This window comes from Melopsittacus undulatus, chromosome 5 (assembly GCF_012275295.1).
Source record: "Melopsittacus undulatus isolate bMelUnd1 chromosome 5, bMelUnd1.mat.Z, whole genome shotgun sequence".
NCBI classification, from domain to species: Eukaryota; Metazoa; Chordata; class Aves; order Psittaciformes; family Psittaculidae; genus Melopsittacus; species Melopsittacus undulatus.
The window spans coordinates 35,532,471-35,548,733 of record NC_047531.1 but is presented as its reverse complement, the minus strand read 5'-3'; the positions used below and the strand labels follow the sequence as shown (position 1 = coordinate 35,548,733).

Sequence of the window (16,263 nt, the reverse complement as noted above, 5' to 3'; positions counted from 1 at the left end):
GAAGTAGGTTTTGAGAAGAGATCAGCCTTTTTCCCCCCAGGAGCAGCTTGTCTGGGTGGAGACTTCAATGTGGTCAGCATCTATGATGGGATGAGGGAACTGGTCCAGTGAGGGTGAAAATACATTTTCAACACAAGGATTTTGCAGTTTGGTTAAATCACCAGAAAACCATGCAGTTAAATTGCAGAAGCTTTTCCAACTAAATCTCATGAGTTCTCCTTCTACCTATGGGCTAAAGTTTAATAACCGAGTGGGGAAACTGAGGTAGAAGTATTCTACCAAAGGCACAGCTCAAACCAGTGCCCTTGGAGACAGCTGCCCATTAGTGCTATTTTTCACTTATTTCACCCTCCCTGCAGAGGAATGTGCACAAAAAAGGCAGTAGGACTTGGAAAGAGCAGATGGGAGTCAGTTGGGAAGTTGATTACATGAGGGCACTTTTTAGAGTTAGGACAGCACCACTTTGAGCTAAAATCATGAGGGACCTGCACACACTGAGCTCCTAAAGCTGTTGGTTTGATCTCTGGTTTATTCTTCCCAGATATGTCCCACCCTGACCCCGTCCATAATTAAATCTTTAAGGACTGGAGGACGTGAAGCGAGCAGTGACTCACAGTAATGGCACAAGGATGCTCATCAGCTCATTGACAGGGCAGGTGGAGGGCCAGGAAAATACAGCTGCAAAATGCATATTCTCAGCCTAATTGCTTCTTCAGGACATCGTTTTTAGAGTGGCATAAAATATGGTAATAAAATCATAATAATATTTCCTTCAAACTTGTTAGAAGCTATTTATTCTGTAAAGTGTAGTTTTCTTTCCTCCTCTCTCTGCCCCTGCCTATCTGCTTTTTTTTGCTAGTCTCCCTGTGCTCACCATGTCATGGTTATTTCTTTGCCTGCCTGTAAACTAGGTAACACTGTTAGCAGAGATGTAGGCAAGGGACCAGGAACGTCTCCATTAGAAAGCCTCATTTGGAAGGAAGGTATTCTTTTTTTCTAATATGACTTGACTAGACAATATTTGCTCCAGGCTACAGGCTGGTGTATAAGATCTCTGCCTGGGAGCACAGGAGAAGCAAAGAAAGAAATGTGTTTGATAAAGGAAAACAGAGGGGGGAAAATAAACCATAGCAAGTGATTGCTCTGGGATGTGACCTAACCCCTTTGGCATTCTGCAAGGGGGAGAGGAGGGGAAATGGAGGATATGCCACAGTTTTAAAATTAGCTACTCCACATGTGCATTGAGTCTTTCCGTGTGCTCGAAAGGAGACTACAGGCCCCTCGTCCCAACTCAGTAATTACTCAACAGATGAAGGAACTTTTTCACTCTGCTGATGACATAATCAGACTCTCTGAAAACAGTTCCCCTATGTATTTATCTAACTGATGGACTGGAGAAGTCTCCTTAGGACTCACTTGAGTCTATAGGAGGCCCAGTGGGCATTTCAGCGTGTAGATTTACCTTCATGATTAAAGCAGACTGGTTGGTTTCCTGCAGAGGTTTTCCTGCTGATTGGACACACACTGTTTTTTGAGGGGTTAAAAGCTGCCTGTCCCACCTCGCAGCTTCCAAGGGAACTGCAACTGTGAATGTTTCTCAGCAAAGATAGCCCATTCCTTCCATATCCAAGGGACACACCACCAAAGATGCTCTTTTCCATGGAGACACCATAGAAGGTACTCTTGTTTACCCAAAAATGTCAGAAGAGGTCATTGCTATGGGGAATGGCAAAAGAAAGGAGAAAAAAATCACCAGTAATCAGGAGCTTGGCTCTTCTGTTGGTGTACACTTTGAGTCATTTCTATAAAATCACCTTATATTTCTATGAAACGCACCGAGCTTCACATTCACTAAGGTCAATTAGGGGAAAAAAAGTACCTTTTGCTCTTTACATCGATTGATAGACATTTGCAGGTCTTTTCAGCACAGCCTTCCTAATTATACGTTGATTATTTCCCAATATTTCTGAGAAAATGTCAGGCAAAACATTTACTATGAAGCCTCCCACGTTTCACTGACAGTCCAAAGGCTGTTACTGGGGCATAAAAATAGCTCTGTACTTCCCATGAAAAAAAAAAAGAAGGAAAAAAACCCCAGACTCTTTGGGCTGCTGTGTTGTTTCATGTGACTGTCACCAAGTCTTGAAGGCTGGGGATGGACTTCTCAACCCAACCCCAGCAGACAGCTCCTCCTCAATGCAGACGCTGCAGTCATTGCTGTGCACTGATGTAGGTAGATGCTTGCCTGCCCTGGGAGCTCCAGAGACGGGTCCATGTTTTGCCTTTAGGCAGATGACTATTTTCTGGCCTCCGAAGGAAAACTCCAGCATTCCTTTCCAGTGCTCTAGAGTAAATCTCTACCCACAACTTTCCAATGGGTGTGCATGTATTTGGGCACATTGAAGACTGTTTCCTTTGAGCTTGCTGTAGACATGCCAGAAACATCCTGCTTCTGCTCAACATATGGCCTCCAATGGCCCCTGAAGCTCCAGACCAATGTGGTCTTTTAGGTCTTATTTCAAACCTATTACCCTTTTTGTTCTTTGTTTCTCTGTAATGAAAGAGGATTAATGTGGTTAGATCCTCTTGTCTGAAGTTCCCTTTCATGTAACAGCTTCATGCTTTCTTATGTTGGAGATGTTTTTTGAGATGTTTAAACAGTTGCATTTTCCTCCTTGTTCCTTGATGGCACATAATTTTCATGGCTGATATGATGGGAACAATTAGACATGACCCACTGCCAAATGATCAAACACATGGAGAAGGAGCCACCCCCTTTACTTCACATGTGCCCATACAGAGACAGGGCTCTCAGTGGGGACCTACAGAAGTGACCTCACTCCTATAACTTCACTAAACCACAAACTCTGCTGAGATTCCCAAATGGATGTTGGGCATCAAATCCACTTGTGAACGTGGGTCTCTGAGTTCCCTAATTTTACCTCAACCAAGGCGGTGTCTCCCCTCATGTTGACCCATTTTGGTTTCTCTCTTTTTTCCCTGACAAGTGGCCTTGCTGCCACCCAAGGAGGCACCATAGAGGGATTCTATGTGTCCAGTGGGAGCTTCCCAGAGTGCAAGGACTGGATAATATTGGCTTTATTTCTTGTACCTTTGCCAGGTTTTATAATTTGTTCATATGAAGAAAGATTTGAGGGAAGGGTTTTAAAGCAGCCGGGAATGGCATTTGAATTGAAGAAGCGAATCCTCATACTTCGAGGGCTACATTTACAACACATGAGCTCTAGGTAAGGAAAACTCACCTGAGTTTAAAAAGAGTTAAAGTGAAGTATGGATGTCTATACTGCGCCTGCTGAGAGCTTTGATTAACAAAGGGTCTGCTGGCCCTGTAACCATTTTGGGTTGCTGAAAGATCATTACCTTAGTTTGGCTGGGCCACAGGACCTGGACAGGGACCATGCCTGAATCTTCACAGACTTGTAGAGGTGGCACTGACACCCCTAGCTCAGCTCTGTGGAGCTGTGTGCCAAGAACCTGTACTGGGAGCTATGATCTGTTGCTCCATGCAAATGTGATGGCTGTGCCTGCACCCCTTCATACACCATCTCACTCTCATCCATCACATTCTATCAAAACCATAGATCTAAACAGCCTCTACCCCTCACCCCCTGGTCTGCCACCACTGACAGCCCTACACCCCCCTGCAGAGAAAATTGAAGAAACCAAAGGCTTCTCTGCTGGTTACATTTTAGGATGAACATCAGGAGTCAGGAATACTGGCCAATTTCCTCAAGATGTTCTCATGCATCCATATGGCCTAAAATGTTCCATAATGAAATGAACTGCCGCTTCACAGTAATAATTGCATGAAAATTTGCTATTGCAGTCATCCACCTTGATCATAATGTTTCTAAAGCTCTTTGAAAATGTAAAGTGCTCTAGCAGTGCTAAGTATTATCGTTATGTGAACAGCAGCTCCTTCTGTGTAAGGCTGTACGTGTCCTCACTTGAAAGAGATTTTTATTGACTGACACAAGAGGCTATGTCATATCCTCAAATCATACGCATTTCATTTCCTAAAGTAAGCTGTGTTAGCGATTTAACAAGGTTTAAAAGTAGGTGAATCCTATAAAGCCGGGCTTGTACTTGTCCCTAATATTCCACTAGCCAAAGTGATTTGCACTTCTACTGTGCGGAAACGTGGAAGAGATTGAGCAGAGATTTGCTATTCAATCCTCTTTCCCCACAAACACTGTGGTGAATGAGTCTGCAGGAGGGGATGTAGGTCAGGATAACGTATTAAGCAAATAGTGCAGAACAGCCGCAGAAAGTGAATGGCAAGATCTTAAATACGATTATTCACTTTGGAAACCCAAGCTTATGATTAACTCTGATCCCGCTAGGAGCTGTAATGTCCTGTGACCAGGGTGTCCAATCAAAGCAGCACGTGCTAGCACATGCCCATCACCACAAGGTTTACCATTGCACTGCTCCCTGCTATTATGTGCAGAAATGCTTGGGAGAACTATTCCTGGCCAAAAGAAAACAGAAAAAAATCACTGCCTACTTAGGAGGCAGGTATGAGCAGAGGGCAACCTAAAGCTCATCCAGCAGCTGAGCTGTTTTCCTTCTGTGTTATTCAGCTTCCTCTAAAATAGCCTCTGGCAAGGTTCAGGGGTGAAGAAATAGGAATCTGAGACAAGCGTGTGTTTGTGCCCATCAGGTGAGCACTGAGTTTCAGACTGTGGATCAAACATACCTAACTGTTCACAGGAGTCAAGCACTTGTTCAGGTACAGTTTTATTGCTTCAAGCTTTTGCTTATTCCTTTGGTGACTGGAGCAAGTATTTGCTTTTATGAGATATTCCCAGTACCCCGTGTTCATATAACATTGAATCATTTAGCTTGTGCTTCCCACCCCAAGATGATGGCTAAGCTGTCAAAATGGCTTTGGCTTTGGAATGTTGTCTCCAGGACACATTGCTTCACATTGCAGGTGTCTCTTAATTGCCACTATTTGCTTAGCAGAGAGGACAAATCTGGTGGCTCATATAAAGACAGTCTGCAGTTTAGCCCTGTGGCAAGATGGATAATGTAATGAAGGGCAGCCTTGCTGTCTATGCAAAACAAGCCAACGTGCAGCACAAATGGCCCATTGCAGCAGAACATTTTCTTACAGCTTATCCTGCAGATATATTTAAGTATTGTGTCGATTGAGACCCAGGGGTAACACTCACTGCATTCAATGACTAATACAAAGTCCTTTCTGTTCACAGACAAGAGCTGAACATTTCATTAAAAAGGAGGAGGGCAAAGGGAACATATTTTAGAAAATCAGTGGCCCATATTTCTCACATTTGATCTTGCTTATGGGTTAGAAATGCTGCCCCTGCCTAAGCTAAAGTGCATATATTTGATTTATTCTGACAATCCTTATAAATGATTACAAATATATATAAACTTGCTGATTAAGATGTAGTTGTCACTGGACAGAGGGGAAAAACAAAATATAAGCATGCCAAATAGAGGAGGAATCTAGTCCTATTGCAGGAAAGTCATCAGTTTCCTGAGCATTAGACGAGTCACATAATTTTATGGGTCTCCATTTCCTCAGTAGATTAATTCACTGACATTTGCCAGGTGCTAAGAAATCTCAGGGGAACTGTTTTACATTAAAAGCAAATATGTGTTCAATCTGCTAGAAAGCCAAGTGGTCATATTCCACTGGAGTTATGCAGCAGAAAGAAATACTTAAGATAGCTTGGATCAATAATGTACCCTCTGTGTTGAAAACTCCTACACTGGTTATCAAAATGAGCATAACTATGGGTAAATAAATGTTCCTTGAGGTGAAGACTGATTATGTATACATACACTCCCTGCAGGAATAGTGTTGTATACATCCAGGCGGTGCTAAACGCTTGTAAGGAGGGTGCCATGGATGAAGTTTATGCCTGGAGACATCTCAGAGGAAGCCATGCTGAGCAGTTAACACCACAAAATGCAGCGCACACCCATTCATGGCATCTGCACTGGGGTCTTTTGGTTGTTTCTATTGCCATAGCACAATTAATCTGCAGATGGGAAACTCAGGAGTCAATGTAGGGGGATTACTATACTGCAGCTGATCTTCACTCTGAGAACATCTCCCCAGCTGGGACCAGTTAGACTTTCTCAGTAGAGCATAAAAGTTGACCTCTACCCTGTTTGCTCCCGAAACACAGACCCCTGTGGCTTGTGCTAATGGAAAATCTCCGTTTGCCTTGTAGGACAGCGCTGGATCCAAGCCATCTACAGTGATAATGCATGCACAGTTGACAGAAGATGATAACTTGCTCTTCTGTTGCTGTTCAGCTTAAAACCCTGTACAAACATCAGCTTCTATTGCCTCATGATGCACTGACAGATCTGTATTTCTGAACTGCTACCAGAGCTGTGGATAAACAGGGACAAGAGGACTGAAGTGCTGGGACAGACCAGCCGGAGGCTGGCAGACATGGCTTTCCCTTTCTCTGGCTGTTTTCTATAGCTACTAGTACACACACCCACCAGCATATCCAGACAGGGTGCTGAGTTTCAGGAGGCATAAATAGCAGCCCAGACTCTATCTGCAGAGGTGGAGAGCAGTTAATCAAAGTCCCCCACACTCTGCTTTCCAGCCTGATGATTTGCAATGTGGAATCCAAACTTGCTGCCTAGCTTGTTTGCTCTTACCTCCTGAAAAGAGGATAAACGGCTCAAAAGCTGCCTGATTGAAGGAGCAAGTCACTCACTTCATTGTCTCTATGGACAGCAGGCTGAATCCGATCAGAAGTTAAAACAAAGAGGATTTACAGTCTTGATTTAGAAATTTATGACTCATTCCCATTTTGGCTGTTAGAAACGGCTGCCATTTCCCCTGCCCCCAAAACATCCATGCCATAAAAACTAAAACCCATCAGCTCTTTGCTATCCTTATCTTGATGCACAAAGAATTCAAATGTTCGCTGTTGCTATCTGAAGTTTAACTTCCTGTTATTAAGAAGGACATCCTAGTATTTAACAACATGAGATTTTTACTTTTTTCCCCTCCTTCAAGCCAGGCAGAATGTCTAATGGTTCTGGGGTTTGTTTCCTGCTTGTAATTAAGTAGGTCACAGCTGCAAAGCAAGAGAACAAGAAAATATTCAGATCACACAAAGCCAAGAGCTATTAAATCATTTGCAGCTGAAGGATATGGCAGATTTTCTTTTTTATTAAAAAAAAAAAACACAACAAAGAATTCTCAAGTCTAAGGAAAATAAATGTAGGAACTTTTAAGAGAATGATGAACTTGGAAGTTCTGCCCAAGCACCCAGTAGCTCGGAAAAAAAGTGATCAAAACCAAGCTAATGTTGTTCACAAGTTAAATAGCTTTATGTGGTTGGAATAAATTCACTTCTCCATTGCTTAGGGCCCTATATTCTATCCATGCAATTCTCTTTGAACCACATGCAAGACTGCCTTCATTTCTTCTGGGCAGTTCCCACCAGGCCGAAATACCATGCTATGCCCTCTCCTGTAGGACCCACACAGCACATACCCTGTGCAACTCCAGATGTGACTCAATCACAGCCCGGTCTCTACCCAGACATGAAGCTCCCATGGGGTTGAAAGTCTTTTGATCTGCACTCATGGCTCTTGGTGTTGTGTTGCCCTGATTTGGCTCCCACTCCATCTCTGTTTAGGATGGAGAGCTGCTCTTGGTCCCTGCAACACTCCCTTTACCTCACAGACAAATACTGTCAGTCCATTCCCCTTAGTAAGCCATGGCCATGTGGGTTGCAGAATAACCACTTAAGGGCCTTGACAGTAGGGGCAGAAACTCGGGTTCACCTCATTATGGACAAGCACCAATTGACAAAGCCATGCTACAGCCTTGCAAAGGCAGGAAAAACTTCCTCTGTAGAACCAAGGTGTCAGTCTGTGTGAACCAGGCACTTGAAGAAAAAGCTAATCCTGACTGACCTGATTTGGGATATTGCAGGATTCAGGAGGAACATAAATGACTGCACATTACCATCTAGCCTTCGGTATAAACACTCTTCCAAGCTACTTCCCAGCCAACAGGAAGGAACATAGAGCAACAGCCCCATCACCCTTACCTTTCCCAGGTACAATGCCTGGCACTGCTCTGCTCCATCATGAAAAGGAGATGAAACAGGGTATTCAGCTATGAGAATAGCCTCATTGGCTGCCAGGGTCTAAGAAGCAATGGAGATATGTCTCAAATGCATTGTAGATGTGACAACAGGGCTGTTATTCTGTGCAGTGAGAGAAATGGTCTTTGGGAAGATTTATGTCTGAAGCCCACCAAAATCAACAGTGTACAGGGCAGTGGTCCAGCCAGACAAGGATCACTGCCTTGGCAGGGAACAGCCTCTATGAATCTGTTTGATTTCAAAATAGGGTGTTTTTGTCAGAAGAGTGATTAAGATATGTGCAGAATAGCAAGAAGGAAAGCCTATTGCTGCTTTTATAAAATGTGATCAGGGGAGGCATAAATCTCAGCAATTATAAATTGGTGATGACCTCATATTTACTCAAGCTTTGATTGGGAAACTGTCATGGGAAAGAAAAGCCCACATAGATAGTATTTTGGGCTCTGTCCCTGTCTGACCAGACATGGTCAGTTCATTCCAGGATAAAAGAAAACGGACCTTTTCATGCTGGTATTTCTTGGCTTCACAAGCGAGGAACTGAGAGGGAAAGATGGTCAGTGCCTCTCCAACAGGCAATTATTATGAAACACAAACAACAGAAGGTTTCTGGGAGGTCAGTGCCCAGGAGTCTGAAGCCAGTCCTGAAGTATTTTCTTGACCTCATGGGAGAGGGGCTGCATGCGAGAGGGTGGTGGTACATACCCTGGGCTGCAGAAGATGTCTGATCCATCTTCAAGGGATTCAGGGTATCTGGATTTGTGTGTTTCCACCTGGAATCTCTCTAAAAGGTGCTGACCTTCAGAGATGGCTTGCTCCCTTTTCCCAAAATGTTTATTTCTTTCCCCTTGAGCCCCTTAATAGAGGACTCTTGGAGAATGAAAGGTGCTGACTTCAAAGAAAACACCAGTGTTGGGCTCTATAGGGGATGTTCAGACAACTCACAGCATCTCTTCACCTTTGCAGAAATGCGTTCATGCTGCCTATACCCCTGTCCTGAATCTCTCACCCATTTCCATTCCAGTCTAGGGTGGATAACAGCATCTGTGGATTAGTATGCAGCAAAGCTCAGGAATTAAGTTTGTAAAATGCTGCTGCAACCCATAGTCTGGCCAGCTCCACACAGTCTGCTGTGACTGATGACTAGGTCACCTGCTGGCATCAGCCTGCTTATCTGTCTCCTAACACCATCGGTCCCAAGGCTACTTTATTCCCTCTCCAGTGTCTGATTGGATGGACTGGAATGCACTAACATAACTGTGCTTTTAAAAAGCAGTGTCCTCTGGTTTTATGACTCTTCTTGGCCAGGTTCCCACTGGCCCTAACTGAAGCAAACCCTTTTTCATCTGCAGGAAACAGCTCCTATTGGTGCATTTGAAAGTTTGCAGGAGGATACACGATGGCTGCATTACAGCAAAGTCCGGGATGGAAAAAGGAAGTTTTCCAGTGATTCAGAGTGGAAATTATGAAAATTAGAAAGCCTCCTCCCAGTCTCTGATGTGGTTTGCCAGTGGGTGGGGTGGAGAGATGCTGGAGAGGGAGGAAGGGGATGTGGATGTGTACTTCCAGCTAACAGGAGCCCTGGAGTTTGATCCTGCTTCAAATACTCCCAGATTTGCACCATGTCACCAGTTCACCTTGGCTTTTACCTTGAAAGCATCCTGGCTGCCAAGTGGGAACAACAGCACTGGCTGGGTCTTACAGAGCTCTGGAGAGGATCAGTGTCCGCAAAGCCTTTGTAATATGTAAAGCCTGATGTATTATAAGGAATCATTTTAAATTGTGACCTAGGATTGCCAAACTTCCTTTCTGCAATAGCCCATCCATCACATTAGCCTTGACAGGTTTTCTTGGATGGTATTTTCAAGAACTGGGAACTCCAGGCTCTGCCCTCAGGCAGCAGTAACAGCTTTGGGCTCAGCTCTGAGGAAAGGAGGGACTGTAAAATGTCTGCAACTCACTTTTCTTGGGTTTCTGTGAAAATCTGGACCTTTAATGAGGACAAACTATCTGTGGGGTTTTAACCTTGCTCCCTATCCTCCCTGCTGTCTGCAGATGCATTCGGTTTGATTAAGGGAAGTCTGAAAGGCAGAAAGTCACTTGTTGCCATTTCATTCAGGTTCCTAAGACGTTCCATAGCATCGTGGATAGCATTATAACCCATGCAGAACAAGCCTGGTGGTTAGAGACATACTGTGGTTACTAAATGTACAGCAAAAGGATTCATACAAGCAAGATGTTGAAGAGTGTTTTGGAGTGCTGTAGAGTAGGAAAAGGACACTGGCACTTACCTCTCTGAAAAGTGATAATTTCTCTGAATCATACTGGTCAGATGAGTGCACTGATCCTGTGCACTTCCCCTGAGCATCTCACAGTGTTGTTACCCAGCCAGATCTCAGCATCTACTTCAGATGCAGCAAATACAGGTATAATGCAGAGAAACTGATAAGAGGTACATATTGCATTGGATATCAGATGGTATCTGCACTGCAGTGAAAGATGGATCTCCAAGGACAGACAACTTCCTTTACAAGTCCCACAACTATCAGAGGTGGTAGTGGAGGACTTCCCAGGACAAATCCTGGGCTGATAAACCAGAGATTCATAGGGCCATGTGCAGAGCTAAGTGAGCACACAGTCATGGGGGTTAGACCTCTGTTGTGGGGATGAGCTGGGCTAGTCCGGATGCCTCATCTGGATCTGGTGTCCAGGAGCAAGCATGCAGAGCAGATATGGCAGAGGTGTTTATCTCCTCTAACTGGAAGTACCTTTGTTCCCTTTATGGTTAATAGAAGATGGACGTCAACACAGAGGAAAATTCATCCCATCCTATATTATCTTTGAAGATGTTAGGATGAGTTGTCACACACATCACTTTTTCTTCTTTGACTACTGAAGAAGCTTAAAATGGCAATAAAAATGACTACAGTTGCATGGCAAACTTGTAAATGTAGGCTGGCTGAAGGTACTAGAAGACAGCTGACATGGGAAATGCACGCTAACAGGAACATAATCTACCTTTAATCTCTCTTAGATGTGTTTCACCAAAACACATCTTGTGCCATCACTTTCTGCTGGGAATTGGCAGGGTGGAAACTCCCTTTGGCAGAAACTTCTGAGTTAAGGCTGGTTTGGTTCACTGTTGCAGTGATTTCTGTTCTGAACTAAAATGTTAAAGCAGTGAAATGGTTCTTGTTCTGCACATAGATCTCTAAAGGGAAGATACTTAGTGCATCAACATTAATTGCAGGTAATTGCTCCTTAGCTACTGTTTCACGTGGAATTTACCTAATAGATGATGATGCAAAACCTGGAGAGAAAATAATGTCCACAGTCCCACCCCATCAAGACTTGGTGGCTTTTCTAGAGGTAGTGCTGGAAACTAACATGAATTTCAACCTCAGTTACGAAACTTGCTCACTTATTCCAAAACATGCACAACCCTAATTGCACCTTCTAAATATATTCCAGAAGTACAGCTGGATTGTAGAGTGTGTGCGGTGACTAAATGGCATCATTTGCAGCCCATTATCTTTTCAAAAGCTTTTCATGTGGTATCTTTGGGAAGTGGAGACTAATTGCGAGCCTTGCCTCTGCAATTTGGAGAGTTTGATACTTTGGTCCCAACAAGAAAAATGAAAGCAGAAGAATTACTCCTATCCATCTGCTGGTAAGATGAAAAGTCACCGTTTCTTTGAAGCCATTAGAAATGATTGTGACAATGAAGATAATATACACTTCAGCAGCAAATAAGCTAAGCTCAGGCAGAAAGTTTGGAAGTGTGTTTGAAATCTAAATCCAGCTTTCTGAACTGGTGTTAAACCAGACTTGTGTTGTTGGCCTGGTCTGGACCAAAGACGTCTCCAGAGTGAAAATGGAAAAGCATAGCATCTTGTGAAGGTGAAGTTTGCTGCTCCTCCACTGTTTTCATAGAGTCATAGAATAGTCTAAGCTGGAAGGGACCTTAAGATCATCCAGTGGGCAGGGACACCTCACACTAAAACATGTCACCCAAGGCTCTGTCCAACCTGGCCTTGAACACTGCCAGGGGTGGAGCATTCACAACTTCCTTGGGCGGGTTTTTTATGGTCTTGTTTTTACTTTTCCGTCATACATTTATCGTGTCCTGATCTAAATGGATCAAAAGATTAATCAAGAAATTAAGAAATAGAAAAAAAGCATGTTTTATAGTTTGCTCTTGATGTCTGAAAATGCTGTTAGTTAGGAAACTGTTGAAGCAACATGTAAGAAGTCGCTTGTGTGGATCATGAATTGACAAAATCTAGAGGCTTTCTATGCCTGGACTTTAAGATCCAGTTGGAGGCACGTGCAAGCCTTCTCAGGAATAAGTCCTGGCTAGGAGCTGAGTTAGAACTAGGTGTTCAGGGTGGGAATCTTGGAAGACATTTCAAATACCCAAGCTACCAATTTTCATTATCTATCAGTTGCTGAGTTCACATGAAGCACGGTCTCTGCATATAAAAGCCCTTACAGGTAGCTGCTTGTAGGGGTGGTAAGTTCTTGCCTTTTGGACTACAGAGCACTACCTCCAGGCAAACTACTCTGGTACTACACCATTATATCTCTTGAGCTTTAGGGTGCTGGTGGGGGTATGATCCGGGCATGGTACTAGTTACCTGAGAAAGTCATTTGATCAGGCTTACTAGCTGGAAGACCAAAAGGGTCCATGAACTACAGGAGCCTTTGTACCCTTTCCAGAGCTTTACAACTGGATTCACATGACCCCTCTTTCTCTGTACCCTTGGCTCATTTCTGGCTCCCAGCCTCTGTCCTCTGGCTTGCCCTAGCTCTGTCCCCCAACCTATCATATTGCTGTTCCAGGGTCTGGCCAACGCAAAGGCAACAAATGCCAAACTGTAATGAAGAAAGCTTTTCATTTTCTGATCACAATAAGAATCTGAAGCACTGGAAATTTCACAGCAGAGCCTCTGCTCGTGAGGTCTCCTGGCCTTGAGAGATTCCAATAATTCAGTTAAGCTTCAACCATTTGAAAGCCAATTTGAGCAGTATCCTGGCTCTGAACTCTGTGGAGTTAACCAGTCACTATCCATTAGTCTCTGCCGTGCTCTCATCTCCTGCACTGTTAACCTGAATGCATTTTGGGGGGATAAAGTCTGGCACGGCTACTGATCCGTTTCACAGGAAAGTCTGTTCTCATTTGTTACACCTTTTAGAAGTGTCACAAAATATTACAACTTCCAGACACCCAAGAGAGTGCACCAACCATTTATCTGTCTAGGTAGAGTTCAAATTAAACCAATTCCACCAAAATACTTGTGAACAGGTCAGAAAAGATAAAGCTCAGATGAAGTAGATAAAATTGATGTTTCAGTAGTCACAAATGATTATACCAGAGCATTACACAGGTGACAGTTATTCTACTTACGCATATCCTCTCATCCTTTTCTTTTAATGATATCAATTAATTGTCTATAAAGCTGGTGAATAATTCATCACAAATAAAGTCTTTTGCAAAATGCTGCTTTACATGTCCACTGCTTTAAGTTTGTGTATTTGTTTCATCACCTTGCAACTTGAGTAAGTTCCAGAAAAAAAGCTAAGAAGACGAGTTCCTTGCTTCAGGGTTTCTGCTCTGTCTTGGACAAATTCTACACTCAAATATAGAATCACGGAATAGTTTGTGTTGGAAAGGACCTTAAGGTCATTCATTTCCAATCCCCTGCCTTGGGCAGGGACACCTCACACTAAACCATGTCACCCAAGGCTCTGTCCAACCTAGCCCTGAACACTGCCAGGGATGGAGCATTTACCACTTCTTTGGGCAGCCCATTCTAGCACCTCACCACCCTCACAGTAAAGAACTTTTCCCTTATATCCAATCTAAACTTCCCATGTTTAAATTGATTACCCCTTGTGCTATCACTGCAGTCCCTAATGAATAGTCCCTCACCAGCACACCTATAGGCCCCTTCAGATACTGGAAGGCTGCTCTGAGGTCTCCACGCAGCCTTCTCTTCTCCAGGCTGAACAGCCCCAACTTTCTCAGCCTGTCTACTGTTCTTTTGTTATCCACACTATCTGAGTAACTGTCACATCAGCAGTGTATCAGACTGGCAGTAATGCTGTCAAGGTTAAAGCCCTGTCCAAAAAATATCACTGCAGGTGCTAAGCAGAGGTCTGCAGGACCTGAGCGCTGGTGTAGAGTTTGCAAGTAAATAGCGTGAACTGGAAAGATCAACTTCCCCTGAAGCACTCACTTTGTTGTGATGTCAGACTGAGCGCCTGAGCACAGAGGCTCACACGAGAGGCTTTAACAAATGAGGACCACTCCACCGTGAATGCCGCAAGGCCTGCCTCATTCCGCCCCGTTAGACCCTGCACTGCAGTCCTTGGTGTGAGAGCTTTCCAACCACTTTCCTCTTCAATCCATGCTAGAAAAAATGATTAATAACAAGCCAAATTCTGAATTATGCTTTGTCTGGTAGAAAAATCAATAACTCAGTCTAGTAAAAACCCTGCTAGATTTGTGCAACAGCAAGACATACCCAAACTCTTTTGCTGGATTTGCTTGAAGGCAACTTTCTCCTTGCCAAAAGCAAAGGTCGCTATAAGCTGCAGAGTAGCGTGGGAAAACCTGCCTCAGACTTGGCCTGCAGAGCAGAAAGACTGACTTTTTTTCTCAGCCCTGGGCTCTCTCTACTCGAGAAATTTATTTATAGGAGGAATGACGTTTCCTGCCGCATTCCTAACATGCTTGCAGCTTGGGATAAGAGCATGGGAGCTTTGTCTTCTGCCATCTGTTTTCTGTGGCAATAAATATCCATTTACAGATTTATCTCTGCCTGGTGTGTTTTAAAGTCATGATATGAATGGGTGTTCATGGATATCCATTCCGAGAGGAAGTGTCATAGGTAAATAGCAGTCCCAGGTCCACACCGGTGCAGATTTACACTTGCGCAATGGACAGTGGAGTTCTGGCTTGGAGCTCTGGCTGCATTTTTAATCTTAGTTTATCTTCTTGAAGGCATAAGAAATAAAAAAGCAATCTGTGCTAAAATCCTGCTGAGCTGCAAGCATCCACTGATACAGCTGGGCACAGGGCCTTTAATTTACTGTAGCTGAGAGCTGGAACCTAAAGCTGGGTTGAAAACTGCAAGACCTAATTTAAAATGGCTTTGCCAGCCATATCTCTCCCAGCTTGATTCGTGTCTTAGAGCATTTCCTTTAGTCTGGAGGTGGCCTTTCTTTCTATACAGCATCTGTAGTACCATCAATTGAGCCTTGAAGGCAGAAGGGAGGGCAGACTTCTTCCTTTTTAATACAAGAAAGCTGCATGTTTTCCCTCAGCTTTTTTACTCCAAAAAGCAATGCCTTGTGTTTGTGGTGAGAAACATTCCCATGGCTGGAAAATAGCCAGTGAGGTCTTGACAGAAGGAGTAAATATGTATTATTCTTTACCAGTGCCTTACAACAGCAGAAAGAGGTCTCTGAATGGTGCTAGGCATTTGTTAGACATTAGCAAGACTATTCATCTTCCTCTCACACATCCGCAGCACACGGATAAAATAAAGATAGCTCTCAGGCATAAACCGTCTCACATTAATAATGCAAAGAGGGAAAGGACTACGTATCTAACGTGCCTCTTTACTGGTGGGAAAAGAAGACCCAGATAAGGAAGATCTGTTGGGAAGGCCTTTGAGTCGAGAAATACTGTGTTAGGGATGGGGTTCATCTCTTGGTTTGAGGGGAGGAGGGCCTCTTCTGACCAAGGGGTCCCTCTATATACTGGCTAAAAGAAAGCTGGCTGGGGTTGAAGAGATCACATCTGCTACCCCTGCAGAGTATGCTGACTACCTCTGCAGTGATCCCAAAAGCAGACCGAGGTGCTGGTCAGGGTGGAGATGTCTCATAGACTTCGTTAAGTATCAGCTTAGATGAACCGAACACATCTTTGAGTCCTGACACTGTCTGCTGGTGTGCCCCATGGCACAAAGCTGAGTTCTGGTTCAGTGAACATGTCTGGTGTTCTCTGTGCCATAGCAACTAATATTTACCACTTCAATTTTTTATTTGAACTTCTAAAAGCCTTTGCAAAACCATCTCTTCTGCTAGTGGTATGCCATGCATTGCACAGATCTCTCAC

At 43.8% G+C, this 16,263-nt stretch overlaps 1 protein-coding gene across 4 annotated transcripts in view; it reads right to left on the bottom strand.

Annotated features, from left to right (window-relative positions):
- The window catches only part of FRMD4A (FERM domain containing 4A), a 282,366-nt gene that overhangs the window by 185,781 nt on the left and 80,322 nt on the right, over positions 1 to 16,263 (bottom strand). The window lies entirely within an intron of this gene.